A 16,600-nucleotide genomic window follows, 5' to 3' on the forward strand; every position below is an offset into this window, starting at 1 on the left:
CTTTGAGAGTGAAGTTGACAGAATTTCAGGGCAATATTCATAAGAAAAATCTGGAAAATTGTTTAACCTACTTTTCCCCTAAAGTAGGTCATGGTGACTAATCCAACTGAAATGCAAACTAAACTTATATTCCTTTGAAAGGAGCTTATGACTAGATTTCAGTGCAATGTCTGTATTCGTATCGAAAGCAAGGTTTTTCTACTAAATGATACGACCTTGACCTTTGACCTTGAAAAACAATACATGTAGGTAGATTGTGCATACAATGTTTTCCTACAAAGTGATACTCTGACCTTGAAGAACGCAAGGCGTCCTCTACTGGGCATGAGGAATATGTGTACCAAGTTTGACGGCCCTAGCCCCAGTAGTTTGGTCTGTATTCTGCCTATGTTTCCCTATTAACCGATTCTACGACCTTGACCTTTGACCCTGGACAAGCAATAGGCATCTTCCTTTCCTCAAGGTGATCAAATGTACCAAGTTGTAAGATCATGGAGCATATAGTTCACTTTGCATTTTGCCTACAAGTCCGGACAGACAGATGAACGACGTCATACCATAATACGTCCCGTCTTTGACGGGCGTTTAAAAAATCAAAGAGTAGGGCAGTATGGATCCTTGGGCATATCACAGGTGGGATCAGGTGCCTAGGAAGAGTAAACATTCTCTGCCGACCCTGCTGTGGGCCCCATATGTCAATTAGGAACACGGTGTAGCCAAAATTAGTATGTAACGAACTGTCTAACTATTGGTATGGAGCAAGTCGGACATCACTCAGTCTAATGACGGGTGACCTGAAAAATTTGACTGCAACAATATAATTTGAAACAAAAATGAATTTCTTTAGACGATTCAAGAAGAAATTTTTAAATTATGAACAATATATTCCACCGAAAAAGTATCAGATTTATTGGCATTGTTGCACATTTAATTCTTTTGAAGAACCTCTTAAATCTGTCATCTAAGAGACTACATGTAACCAGTAATGGGACCCAATGCATATCAAGGGAGGAATAGCATGCTGCCTCAGGTTATCGAGAGTTTAAGACTAGTAACGCATATATTTTGATACTTCAGATTTAATTTTCTAAGGAACTGCGTAAAAACATCACTTTCAACGTTCTTCAACAAATCTTGAATTAATTTCCTACTATATAAATTTCAAGATAATTGGATTCAACTAATTTTTTTTGATCGTGTGAATCGACAAGTAAAGATAACGAAAGTGATCATTGCTATCAATTCTACAAAGACTATAAATAAAGAGAAGGGTGTCAAGTAGCTATTTATTCCTATATTTTCCTATAAACTTGGAGGTCCCTAAATTGTCCCTATAAGTCATTAAGATCCCTATAAAGCCCTATATATACCCCAAAAATGACAGTCATATTTTCAAAAATGATTTTTAAAAATCCAGGAGCTGATTCTAGATTGATGTTTAATTAGATTTTTACTTGTATGAAGAGAATGACTATGAAGATTGTATAAGAACTATCTATTGGATGGAAAACTATTCACATCTGAAAGGGTTTTGTCTTTGTTTATGTTTAATATTATTTCTTCTCTAGTAAGATAACATGCTTGCTAGATTTTTATGTAGGAACAATAAACTTTTATACCAATTCTTTAATAAAATCCTATTATTCCTATTAATCTGCTGTAAAATCCCTATATGTGCCCTATAAACTGCACACCAAAAAAATCTGATATTTTTACACCAAAAGTGGATTGACACCCTGAAAGAGCAAACACGGACCCCAGGACACACCAAAGGTGGGATCAGGTGCCTAGGAGTGCGCATCTCCTTTGGCCAGTCATACCCGCTGCGAGCCCTTGATCAGGTAAATTGAGTAATTCGTATGAAACACGCCAGACAGCATTCGATCTGACAACTTGTATTTACAAATTAAATCATTATAATGACTACAGAGTTTGTGAAGTGCTGACTTTAAATGAAACCCCGGTAACATCAACTCACTTACCATAACCTGTCTCGATTTAAAAATTGATCATACGCAGATCATATCAACATGTTGACACAAACATATCGCCGTACATGGAATTAAGCTGACGCTCCGGTTCATTCTGAGACCGTCATACATCCTACACACGCGGGTGCTTAATGTACAGCGTTGACAGTTCCCAATTACTGTCACTGTCAGTTGTCATAATCTTTGTATGTGATTTGAGTGATAAAAATTTCAACAAGGAATTCGTGTGAGAGTATTTTGTCCCAAAGATGAATTATATTATCGCACACTTCATTCCTAGATTGGATCCGAAAAATCCTAGATGACATTTTTTTCTCGATAAACAACAAGCGATGTGTGAGTATCTCCCTAAAGAACAAAATTCTATAATGATATAAATAGGCACCTATGTCGTGCATACAAACGATACTGTTAATAAGTGCAATTCCTTAAGGCGCAGATATTTCTACCCCACCTAGATTCAGCAGTACAAATACTATCGCAGACTTGTATGTCTTGGAATACCCATCCATCCATCTATTTATCTATACATACGACTGTATGTAGCATCAAGGTCGGTTTGTTAATTTAACAAATGTTGCCTCAGTTTCATATCGTCTTTAAGTACACCCCCAACGCAGCATTCTCATATTTCTCTTTTTCTACTGGAGGAAATTGCCTTTCCTGCTCGGTACAATTAATGAGAGACATCCATATGCAAGTGATAATTCAAAATTGTTACTCAAATATGGGAGATGCCGATAGCAAAGCTTAATTCATCTCGTTGAAAGTTGAGTTTTTAGTTTGCCATTAATATCTACATGCATAAACAGATATGGAGTCTTATTTCGAGTTCATATGGATATTTGGAAACCAAATATAAATGAAAATGAAGACTGTTAATAGATAAAACGTCATTGATTAACCTAAACGTCGAGTTGAAAGTCATAGCTAGAGCTTTTGTTTCCTAATGTAGTGTCATAACATTTCAGAATAACTTGAAGAAAAAAAACCCCATAGAAATACAATGTAGATTGTGTACAGATTTAATTTTCACATATTTTTAGGATGTATTTTGTCAAAATATGATTTTTTTTTTGTTCTTGTCATTTGAATCGTATGGCACTGTACTGTATATTTACTGTGTAACCCCACCCACCCCCAATGAAAAAACCCACAAAACACACACTTTGTTTATTAATTATTATACAGTTTTCTTGCAGATAATTTACTTACCAAAAATACTTGGTGCCTTCACTTTTATTGACGGTATATTTTCCCCTCTTTTGCTTTGGGAATGCTATCTTGTACTGGAAAATGCCCCCATTTTGTGACCTTTCTCATTGAAATGAAGTCCATCTAATACCAAATTGAAAATAAGTTACAATTCTGATGGTTAATAAATTTACAAAATCTTAACGTACAGTAAGAACAGTGGTACTTGGGATAATTTATACCGAGTAAATGAAAACATCTGAAAAAATAAATCTGTAATATTGTAATGAAAAACCAACTTACCGGCTTTGCATTCGACTCTTTCACCATGTCCGAGAGAAGTATTAGTGTCACGGTATTTACAATGCTAATCACGAATACTGCGACTTGAAACTGTTCACGATGGCTAAATCTTAATAACTATAACATATAAATACACTAAAACTACAAGTAAATAATATAAATATGGCGAAATTCAACAACTGATCTACATTCTTCTTTCTTCCACAATGGCGCGGTATCCGTCGTGACGTCACAGCGATTTGGCGCTTGAACTCGACCATTTCAAAAATACGTTCAGGTGTGATTTGGAGATTTTCGCTAATATCTCCCTCAATTCAATTTATATCTCCGTCAAATTTTCATTTTTATTTTAATAGATGTTTAATCTACCAAAAACATTGGATTGGATAGCTACAAAGAATTATCTGTAAACTGTTTATGGATTTCCATTAATTTTGATTTTTAATTTGAAATCATTATGTCCGTCGGATGGTACCCCGTGTCAAGGATCACAACCACCTTGGCACGCAAAAGATCGTTTCCCTGATTTTAAAATAATATAGTACATATAGGTTCACTGGGGGTTGTCAGAGAATCTCCAACCTCACTACCAAATATATTTCAGTTTGTTAACCGCCATAAACTGGCTGAAATATTGCCAAAACGGCGTAAAATGATAAACAATCAATCAATATGAAATCGCCCCAGTAACAAAATGACCAAATAGTGCATCATGGCCCAGAACCAAGGCTACATGTATTTAGCCAATATTAAGGGTATATGTAAATTAAAAAGAACCATAACTATAAGCGAAGGAGTATTAACGAGATAATGACCAGACAGTGTGTACAACAATGAATAAATGTTAATCAGCATTAGCCTTCTCAAGGTTACTGGTATTAATGATAGAAATACCTATACCAGGCCATGAACTTATATATGATAGGCAAACAATTGAAGCTCAGATTGGACACAGAAGTTGTATTGGTCATGACCGACCAGTGTGTGGTTACTATCAAATTAAATCAACCAAAGGTACTGTAACATTACCAGCCTAGGTTTGTACTGCAACAAGTGTTTGTCCAAGCCATGGGTGTGGAGTGGAAATAATTTTCAGTCACAAACACTGCTTTTCAGATTTGAAAGATGCACTCCTTACACCATCAACATGGCGCACCACTGTTACTGCACACGCTAGGATTCTACATATGTACATGCGATTCTCAGGCAGCCGTTAAGGCCCATAGGTATGTTGTTTAATTAGCCTTATGCTTTGCTTCATTCATTTTAGGAGGTGTTTCTACCCATTTGAATTCATAATCTGGGGAATAAAACAAACCATAATATAAATTCAACGTGAACTTATATTCACAGTGTAATTAACCACACGACTTGGAAATAGTAGTGAAACCGTTTTAAATATTATCTCTTATGTGAAATAAAATAAGATAAAGTGCTTTATAATGTTTTGAATTTTGAGTTTTCCTGGCTACTGAAAGGCTGTTATTATATATTATCTTCTCATGTGTTTCTACTCATTAGACACAGTCTTTCATATTTCACCATGAAATATGAGGACAATTTATACCAGAATCAAATTAACTGTGAAAAGAAGGTGTTGCACGTTTCATGTTAATTTCCCTAAAGGTGTTGCGTGAGATATCGATAAAATAAAGATATTCAAATATATGATAAAATCAATTGGAACTTATGTCTTGATTAACATATTTTTGAAAATAAGTTTAAAAGACGTGTATTGACAAAATTAACCAAAATAAATTGAGTTTAAATCAAGCAATAAGCGATTTCTATGATTTTTAGCGTTAAAATAGAGGGGTATCCCCGAATTTCACAAAAAACTGCCTCCATGAAACAAAATGAATTTAGCATGAACATGTTCTTCGAGTTTTCCACTAAAAAACGGTTGCTTTGAAATTTTGTTTCACGAGGGCATTTTTTTGTAAATTTAAAAAAATCGAAATAATTTCACTGATATCATTTTCAACTTTATCTGTACATTAATTTTCCATTGCTTGTTAAGTTTTACTGCTTGGTTCAGTGGATAAGGTCGTAGACTTCCAAATTTAAAGATATCGTCTTTTTTAACAACGGAGTTCGAGTCCCTCACGGACACAAGCTTTTTTTTTTTCAATATTACATTTTCCATCTAGATTGTTTTCTTAATTGCAACACACTTACAATGTACCGAGTTTGAAATAAAATTCCAACCTAGACACTCTTTAGTTTGTGAATGGGATTCGCAACAAACCCGCCGTACACAGCATGTGATACCTGTGTTTTAAAAGTCAAGGCTGTTAACGAGAATTCTTAAAGCTTTGAAAGAAATGTCAAACAAGGTAACTAACTTTTAAACAGTTTGAATGGAGAAGACACTATGTATTCCAGTAGAACATTGCTATGGTAATCAATGTTTTCAGGTCCATGTTAATGGAATTTTGTTGAACTTTATTAAAACAATTTCAAACTTCCCATATTTTGTTTTGTGGTCAGAGGTACATGTATGTACAGATGGTTGTAGAAAATAATGCATACACCCCTGTACGAGTATTAGAGTTTTTAGATTGTAGCATTATAGAATATTATATATTTGATACACTCGTAACCCTATACATTGTGTCTAATACTCAGAAAAATTAAAACAATTTAATTTTCACGATTTCAAAAATTATGCTTAGACTATGTATGGGCACATGAAATATTTTCGGCTTGCCCTTAGTACTGGGGAATCCCACAGGCATGTAAACGGCAAATACGCAATAAAAGTTTAAATAGGAATAATTTAGGAAAGTTCCTACAACAGGCTACACAGTATCGATCTTCATGTAACTTATTAATTCTGTACTTGCTTCGACATATTATTCACGTGTATTGTTTTATGTATGCTGAAATGCATTGATTTTATATCCTAAAAATTGTATCTGTATGTCTACTCACCCTCTACGATCTTATTTGTATATATTTTGTATTTATAACCGATGAGCTGTATAGCTTATCGAAATAAAGAATCTGAATGTAAATGAAGGTAAGTTCTACGTCACCGGTGGTTAAATACTGTACCAGGCACAAAGCTCCGATTAGGGAAAGTTACCGCTTCTGTGCAACAACTTTTCAGAGATTTTATTTTTGGGATTTGCCAATTGACAACTTTCCAAGTCTCCATATAGAGGTCATGGGTGACAAGTCCACCGTGTAAAGTTCAAAAGTGATTTAGAGTTTTTATCATTGTAATTTACTTGAATTTAAAGCTCATCCAGATCGAAAAGTGAGTTCACTTGGTTCTATCCAATCAGGATACTTGAGTATGATTCTACCTGAATATATGCAAGATTCTGTTAAACTATTTTTTTTAAAAATAAACCGTGGGTTTGGCCTCCTTTGGGAACACAATATGTCAGTGTTGCCAAATGTTTCATTTTAATTGTAAATGTCGATACCTGTTAATTGGTAAATACAAAATAAAATTGAAGAATGGGTTAATAATCCACAAGAGTCAAATTCCTCCTAATATTTCACAGATGATTCCAACACATTGATCATTATGTTGAAGAAATCACCGTTGATCTCACTCCAGAGCAACATTTGCCATTCGAATATAATTGATTGTGTCATTTGTTACTGCTCTTGTCTCGAATTATACCATATAACTCTAATGGAATCTAGCACGCATCGACCATTAATACAAAAAAATCTGTTGACACATTTCGTATAATGTAGAACAATGTTGACCTATATTTGCATTTTGACGTTTATTATATAAAATGTTAGAAAAAGAATGATCATCATCTTCAACGTACCAACAACACCAGTGCATCACCAGTCTAGATTAATACAACAAATCATTATACAGAAGAAACCATTAGCCATGATCGATTGGAGATTGTTAGGTGACATCGCCATAACAGGTTACACGTACTCTGTAAATATGTCAAAATACAATATGATAAGTTTTGTTGGCCAGATTGCGTTCTTTCCATTTAAATGTCGGTAAATGAGCAAGGCAAGGACTGATATAAATAAGGGAACTAGATTGAAAAATCGCCATGAATGTCCCTGCCGCTTATAATTTTTAAATTGTTATTTGATCTCAAACAGCAATTTGTAAAATTCTTTATTTCAGATTATAATGTATGGTCACAGTGACTTAGTGGTTAGAGTGCTCGCTTCCTAAAGGTCGTGGGTTCGGATCTCGATCGTGTCATAGCCATATATGACCCAAGGCATTAAATAGAGACTACTCCTTTGTCAAATGCTCAGCATTTAGAAGCAAGAGTTATGGGTATTTCTGTTGCGACCATGAAAACCGTGGTATGCGTTGACACGATAAAGCTATTAAGCCCATCTAAGTCATGATGAAATTGATGGCGCTTCGCCTACAGCTGATGACGTCTCAAAGGCAATGAAACATTTTCCAATGGGAGGTAAAACAAACACACAGAACAGGGCATTGTAACGCGATGCTACACAGATATGAAGAGCAAGCATACATTCTAAAATTGTGGATTTCATTGTCCTTGGACTATTTACTAAGACTTCAGGAAGCGGCAGTCATATATAGAGTGAAATAGTACATGGATTTGTTTACATTTTACATTAATTTTTAACATTGATAAAACTGAATCTGGAAAGCTCGCGGAATGTTCATTTGAAAGTCGATGCATGCTACTCAGGTGACCGTGAAGGACCACGGGCCTTTTTTCCCCAGCAAAGCGTAATTTCTTCAGATACTGGATTTCTAATGCGCTCTTATGATAAACCATAATACAGTTCTTATAAGATGATATTAGAAATCTTTATCTCTTGCTGATGCCACTAAGTACGGTACTAGGCTAGGCATCACACGGGTCTTTTATAGACCGGTCGCTGAGTGCTTAGAGCGCCCCCTTTCGTGACCGGGGGGTTGTGGGTTCGAGACTTACTAACACCTTATCTAAGACGTTAAATAGATAGTGACTTCTACTTCCCCAAACGCTCATTACTTAGAAGTGAGAGTGGTAGATCTTCCCATGAGACATACAAACACTGAGGTCCTGTGTCGTAGCAGGCTTTGGCACGATAAAGATTCCTCACTGCCCAGGCCCACAGCGCCGTGCAAAAGTCGTTGGTGGTACTTCACCTACAACATATAACTGAAAAATTCTCTAGAGGACCTAAAACAAAATGGTTAATACCCGGAAAAGTCTAATACGTTTTTGAACGGAATTTGTAAGCAATTACAGTAATGGATATGGCGGACATTAGCCCGATATTTTTAAAAGGGCATTAGCTGTAATTTTCAAATTTGTCACAAAAATTGAATTCAATGAAAATTGTTTTATATTATAAATATCAGTAATAACACCAGTATTAAATTATTTCAAAAACTTTTTAACCTCCAAGCAGGCACATAAATATGTATTTTGATGATTAAGTAATTATTGTCTTACTAGACGATGAAAGGCGAAGATAACGAACAATAATTCTTCCTTATATATTTCTTTACTTTAAAAACGGTTATCTAACATAGTTGTATTAGGTTTCTCCTGTTTTTGTACATGATGAATGTTTTTATTAGTCATTAATATATATTCCTATGCCATTGAGATATTTTGAGAAAAAAGGTTCCCATCTCTTTCACAGCTAATGCCCCTTTAAGATGCCCGCATCCATATACCTCTAGTTCACCGTCATGGTTGGCCAAAAGATCGACTCTCTAATTTTAGTACGGCACGTACATGTAGTATGGATGTTTCACCGCAGAATACGCGTCGCTCAGTCTCCGTTCCCAAGACTTGGAAAATGAGTTTGAATTTTAAAAGAAACTCTGGGTACATTATTTGATATCGCAGTTTGGTTTTCTAGTCCAGGATTTAAGAAGAAGAAATCTAATGAACTATTGCATTTTTACATGTGTACTATATGATCTACAGATCCCCAGCTTACCACAGTAACTCCTGGTAGATGTTTCTTTCCTTCCCATTACAATGTTCTTAGTTTAGTTGTGTGACCGGTCGACAGGGGATGCTTACTCCTCCTAGGCACCTGATTCCACCTATGGTATATCCAGGGGTCCGTGTTTGCCCAAAGTTCTCTCTATTTTTGTATTGCTTATAGGAGTGATGAGATTGATCACTGTTCGTTAACTTCACCTTTCATAGGTATCCATGAGTCAAGAAGTATATTTTAAATGGAAACAGGATGTTTCTGAAACACTAGTGCCCCTGTATGACAGTAATGTTGATAATGGCCAAGGTTAATGTTTCTTAAAAGTAGATGAAACCCCAAGGTCAAGGCCACGAGGCCAAAAACTTTGGTATCCAAAGAAAGGTTTCGTCACTATGAATGCATGTAAAATATGAACGCTATAGAAAAAATTTTATTGCCAAGAAGTTAGTCAAATCCCAAGGTCACGATCACGAGATAAAAAAATTCGTACCAAAAGAAAGAAATACACATGTGAAATACGAAAGCCCTATATCACCATTCATTCAATAGTCATGGCTAGGGTTAATGTTTTTCCGGACAAACAGAAGGAAAGACACCCCCCCCCCCCCCGAATATCCCATTAGGATGGCACCCAAACATCACAAACCCCAAGGACGGATCTAGAGTAGAGGGGTAGGTGGGTGGGGGGCAATTTGCAAAGTCTATATCATCATGATAAACGAAAAAAGTCATTTCAAGTAATGAGGACAAAACCAAAAACATCCCGCCCCCCGCCCCTCTCTCTCTCTCTCTCTCTCTCTCTTTGGACGGTATACTTTTCCAGATATGTTTTAACATGCAAGTTCGAATTTCGTAACGTTTGATGGTCAGGAGTAGAAGAAATTAATCTTTATATTTTACATTTTTATAAAGGCAGGATATTTAAAAGTAGGCAAACGGTACGTCGCACGATGGCGGGAGTACCGAATTTTCTTCTTTGTTTTTATCACTATAGTTATCAGACGTAAGACATATAGAATGTGTGCTACATGTTTATGAATGAAATTGAAAAATTATAGAGTTCTGACGAAGACTATTTCATCCCTGATAAAAACTGCATGAACAACGAGACACCAAACTAATTCGATACTGGTCAACAAGGTGACTTGGAAGTTGGTACCAATGTTTTAGGTCAAAGTTCAAAGTCAAACAACATCAAATGTTTTCTCATATCATTATCTTGTATATTACATTCATCAATTAATGGGGCACCGGTAGGGGACATGCTTATGCAATACTTTCAGAATCCTTGTTAAATGTAAAGTTTGAGTCACCGGCTGGTTGCCCCTATTTCTTTATGGCAGAGGTAAAAGGTAGTGGAAAAGTAAGATTGAACTGATGAATTGAATCCATACACTAAAGGATCAAGGTCATTTCGGATTTAGGATTTTGAACTCTTGGGTTAAATTAATCCAACCTTTTTTTTTTTTTTTTATGAAAATCGATGCTACGAGATCGTAAAGAGAACCCTATGCCAGAAAACATTAGCACATCAAGAACTGTTAAGAATTCACGTCCGGCGTTTTTGTCTCCTGGGTATAGTTGGAAATCAGATTAAACAAGTTATTTCAATCCCCGTTCCCTATTGTATTTTTTAATCATTGGTCCATATGCTCATTTAAGAGACTTGGTTTTTTCCTAATATATCGAAATGGTTGAACCCCCCCCCCCCCCTTTGTTCTGCAAAAAATTCTGAATCCACGCATGAACCCTGACCTATGATTTATACACTTTTGAAAGAGACTTCTCGTTTCTCATTAAAAATATGTACTCGGTTTGATTTCCAGGAACCTTGAGATTTTTACGGAAATAATACATCCTCACGTTATGCGAAATAGACCACAGCCCTAAGGGTGTGATTAACCACTTGTCAATACGACTAAAATTTCATGGAATAAAATAATGAAAATATGATCGCCCACGTGGCGAGCGAGGTTTTGCCTGGAACATTTCAACATTTCATTTGGGTTTTATACGTGTTTTTTGTTTTCGCTTTTCATAAAACACTTTACTAATCAAGATTGCCAGTGCTAAAACAAAAATAATACGCCGATGATCCGCACAAAGGACAACGATCGTTTTCAAGCAAATGGAGTAATACTCTATAATGGTTGGTGGGTATGGATATGGTACGTGCAATATGATTTGTTGATGTAAAAAAAACATGACGGTCGATAGAACGTTGCATATGGTTTTGTGTCGCACAAGATTGGAGAAGCTGTTACAAAACACAAAGAAAGCAAATGACATCTTAAATCAGTTTGTGCCCGAAGGAGCCTCCAAACTATCAGCTAATGAATGTTAGAAGGAAACAGACCCGAGAGAAGATAAAACCCCGGAAAAGTCAGTTAAGTTTAGCAGGAAACAGACCCGAGAGAAGATAAAACCCCGGAAAAGTCAGTTAAGTTTAGCAGAAAACAGACCCGAGAGAAGAGAAAACCCCGGAAAAGTCAGTTAAGTTTAGCAGGAAACAGACCCGAGAGATGAGAAAACCCCGGAAAAGTCAGTTAAGTTTAGCAGAAAACAGACCCGAGAGAAGAGAAAACCCCGGAAAAGTCAGTTAAGTTTAAAAGGAAACAGACCCGAGAGAAGAGAAAACCCCGGAAAAGTCAGTTAGTTTGTGTAAAATTGTGTGTTCAGGAAGTCGGTTTATAAGTATAAGACCTGATAAAAACAACACATGTAATTTTATGCAAAGAGAGTAACAGTACAACCGATTAAAAGCTACCCGATTTATCTCCCTTTGTTGATAACGCCTGTTACACCCACGTTTACGTAAACTTACAAAACGTGTCTTACAGCGATCGTAGTAAATTGCCCTTTTGTGCCGCGTTTGATTGTATTGTAGGGCCATAGATTCTAATACGAGTCTGTCTTCCTTCCCACCACGGTTGATCCCCCCTCCCCCCCTGCATGTAGGGGAAATCTGAGAAATGACAACCCTCTTCAAAATACAGGCATTACACACACACCCCTCCCATAATTTTCAGTTATCTCGTACATGTGGTTACATTTTTGGCTAAAAATCATTGGTAGTTAACCAATGTTATATGCTCATATGCATGTAAAAATTTCTTATCATTTTCTATCACAGGTATAACAAGAGGCCCATGGGCCACATCGCTCACCTGAGTCACCTTGGCCCATATTTAAAGATTTTCTCTATATATTTGCATATAAAACTGTGATCCTTATTGTGACACCAACCTAATCCCAGGGGCCATGATTTTTACAAACTTGATTTTGCATTATGTCAGGAAGCTTTTTTCTTTGTCCCAGTGATTCTTCAGAAGATTTTTAATGATTTTCCCGATATATTTGTATGTAAACCTTTGATCCCCTATTGTCGCCCCATCCTAAACCCGGGGGCCATGATTTTTACGAACTTGAATCAGCACTATGTCGGAAGCTTTCATGTAAAATTCTACTTTCCTAGCCCAATGGTTCTTGAGAAGAAGATTTTTCCTATAAAATTGTTTGTAAAACTTTGATCCCCTTATTATCGTCCCATCCTACCGGAGGGCCATGATTCTAACAAACTTGAATTTGCACAATGTCAAAAAACTTTCATGTAAATTTCAGCTTTTTTGGCCCAGTGGTTCTTGGGAAGATTTTTAAAGATTTTCCCTATACATGTATGTGTATGTAAAACTTCGATCCCCTATTGTGGCCCCATCCTACCTCCAGGGGTCATGGTTTTAACGGACTTGAATTTGCACTATGTCAAGAAGCTTTCATGTAAATATCAGCTTTTCTGGCCCAGTGGTTCTTCATAAGAAAATTTGTAAATGACCCCACCCTATTTTTTGCATTTTTGTGATTATCTCCCCCTTGGAAGGGGGCATGGTTCTTCATTTCTACAAACTTGAAAGCCCATTACTCAAGGGTGCTCTGTGCCAAGTGTGGTTGAAATTGCCCCAATGGTTCTCGAGAAGTCGAAAATGGAAAAAAAAAAGTTTACAGACAGAGGGACAGACGTCGGACAGCAGGCGATCAGAAAAGCTCACTTGAGTTTTAAGCTCAAGTGCGCTAAAAAGGGGTGGGACCCACCTATTCCGACATAATTTGCATTGTACATTTTTTTGTATATAATTATTCGAAGAATTTTATTCAGACACTTTAACTTAACAGACAGTATACTAGTTTATAAATTTAGATGTTTTGAAACTACGCAGATATTCTCGAGGAAGGGGATTGATGCCTCTTTTAACCTCATGACCCCTTTGTGGAAAGTGCCATGAAAATAATACCACATTTGGTATCCTTTTCTTATTATATGCATGTGATAAGTTCTCTTTCTTCCTTTATCATCTTTAATTCCGTGGGGATACGGGTTAGAATAGGTCCTCAGTACCCTAGTCGAAAAAGGTGACATAATAGGGCGGTCCTTCGGATGAGAGTGACAGACCATAAAAACCGAAGCCCCGTGTCAAAGCAGGTGTGGGACGATAAATATCCCTCCCTACTAAAAGGCCGTATGCGTCGAGCATAGGCCTAAATTTTGCAGCCCTTCACCGGCAATGTTGACGTCTCTATATGAGAGAAAGATTCTTGAGCCATATGCAATCAATCAATCAATCAATCATCCTCACTCTTTCAAAACCGCCGCAGGGGTGTAGAGGTAGAGCGTTCATACATGGGCGATTCGTTAGAAGTAAAACGGCAGTTATAGATCAGTCTGCATCCGATATTCTCACAAGTGAGTGGCAGACAAAGAAAATTACAGACAAGCAGGCACAACCACTCACATGGTTACACACTACAGTACTGTACATAGTGTCAGACGAGAGGGGGGGGTGTTAGCGATGTAGTACCCGAATCAGAGGCTGCTGATATAGTATTGAATGAATCTGTAAGTTTTTCAATATACAAACTATGTAGATCTGTACCTAAATTGATCTGCGATCTTCCCAATCCCGCCTAGTCGGTCATGAGCGAATCTCGCTCCTAACTTTCAATGTATCATTATTGAAGCATCATTTTGATTAAAAAGTGTAATCTATATCATTGTTTTATAAAATCGCCAAAGTATACAGCAAATTTAAATCATTAATAAGAGTTCAAAGGGAAAAGGGGGATTTCTCCCATTTAGAGAATTATGGCGCGCCATTCATGTAAAAATTAGTTAAACAAAAGATAATTTTGTTGACTATATATACATGTATAGATATGGTTTTTTTGGGGCTACTGGATCGATAATTTGTTTCTAATCAGTTCTGGAAATTTTAAGTTATTTTATCAAAGTTTTATTTTAATTATTCCTTCAAAGTGTAATTGTCAAAAAGTTTTAATAATATTAAAATTTGTTTATAGGCTATTGAAAATGCACATTTAAAAAAAAAAAATCCTGATTAGAATTTTAGCATATATTTCATAAACAGTCATTTATGCACTAACAAATTCATATACAACATTTTGCATAAGAAATTCAATTTGTTGGGCAAGGCATTAAAACATAATCCCAGGCTAGACAAAATTGGAGTTAGTTGAAGTTGGTGTATTAGCAGTCTGGTGGTAAACCTAATAGTATATTCTGTTCTATTGTTAAGAATTTACAGTATTGATTGAAATTGAGTTCCAATGTTTGCTTTTTAGCTACATCCATTTGGTAACCACAGTGAGAGGGATGAGTTGTGCTATCATCATATGAAGAACCATACCAGGAAGTGCAGAGTTCTTCCTTATAGCCACATGGAAGTTGACTGTTAAAACTAGTTTCTGGATAATAACTCAAGTACTTTGTATTCTATTCAAACCAAATTTGGACATATGGATACATACAAAGAGGGAAGATGTCTATCAATTTTGGGGTCAGAAGGTCAAAGATCAAGGTCACAGTGCATGGAAATTAGAAAATGCTGATGCGGGGGCATATGTTTTACACATTCTGTAGTTATAAATGAATTAGTATTGTATATATGCATATATTATTTATGTTTTCTGATTATTTATCATATAATGAAATAAATATATAGAATTTGTAAATAAGAATTGAAAAATACACATTTTATAACAAATCGTATATTGTTATTGTTTAGAATGTATATCAGTGTAAGAAGGGGGGTGGGGACACAAAATGGTTCAAATCTTTGTTCCAATGCACACTACCCCACACATTTTTTTCATTTAAATTAAGCAAAGTTATGATTCAAATCTACAGTAGTAATTTCAGAAAAAGTTTGATACAGATATTCTCCCTAGGTTGAATTTTTTGATGAAATAGGTCTTCAAATTTGTGTGATATTTTATACAATTATGTTAATTAATACTTGATTTTTTGTAGAATTGGTGATATATTTGATGTAAAAGTTATTGAAATAATCTATTATGATTAATTTTCATAAAATAAAAGAAAGCCAAGATTATTCTGTCCTAATATTTGTTTTATAGTGTGTTTCTTGTGAAAATTGGTGATTTTCATGAAAAAATTAAGTTTCAGCAAAGAGGCAACTTTGAGGGGCTGTAATTCTTTAAAGTCCACACTAACATATTCTTTTTTTATGTTTTAAATGTCTTTCGGATAAAAATGTATCAGTTAAAATGGTTTATCAAAAAAGTTTGATACTTCTGATAAAATTCAAACCAAAAGAGAACATCCTTAAGCTAATTTATCTTTATCCACTGATGCAGTGTGCGCCCTTCAATTTTCTATATTTTACGCAGGATCCTCAGAAAAATGTGGATTACAAATTCGATTCGTGCAACACTTGAAAATTGAACAAAATAATTTGATGTGTCCATGCATGTACTTTAAAGTTATAATCCTTTCTCCTAAATATTAGCAAAATAATACCCAATTGATATTCAAAACGTTTCTATAAAAAGCACTGGCAGTGTCTGTTACTAAATCTAAAAATGTTCCATTTATTGTCTTAATACCCCATAAATCACTAAATTCGTTGATCATATGTGCCCTTTCTCTCATAGAACACCGTTTTACGACTGTCGTAATATTTTTACGGTGAGTTACCTCGTAACAAAACTCGATTAATAGTGGGACGAACAACTCAGGAACTGTACACCGCTTTGCATTTTGTTATTCTTATGACTTCATTTGAAAAAGAGGAGGGTATTGCTTTGCACCTGTCGGTCGTTGTGTACACCAATTCTTGTCTGTTCAATATCTAAAGAACCCTGCGCTTGATTATCAC

The sequence above is a fragment of the Ostrea edulis genome, chromosome 6 (genome assembly GCF_947568905.1).
Source record: "Ostrea edulis chromosome 6, xbOstEdul1.1, whole genome shotgun sequence".
NCBI classification, from domain to species: domain Eukaryota; kingdom Metazoa; phylum Mollusca; class Bivalvia; order Ostreida; family Ostreidae; genus Ostrea; species Ostrea edulis.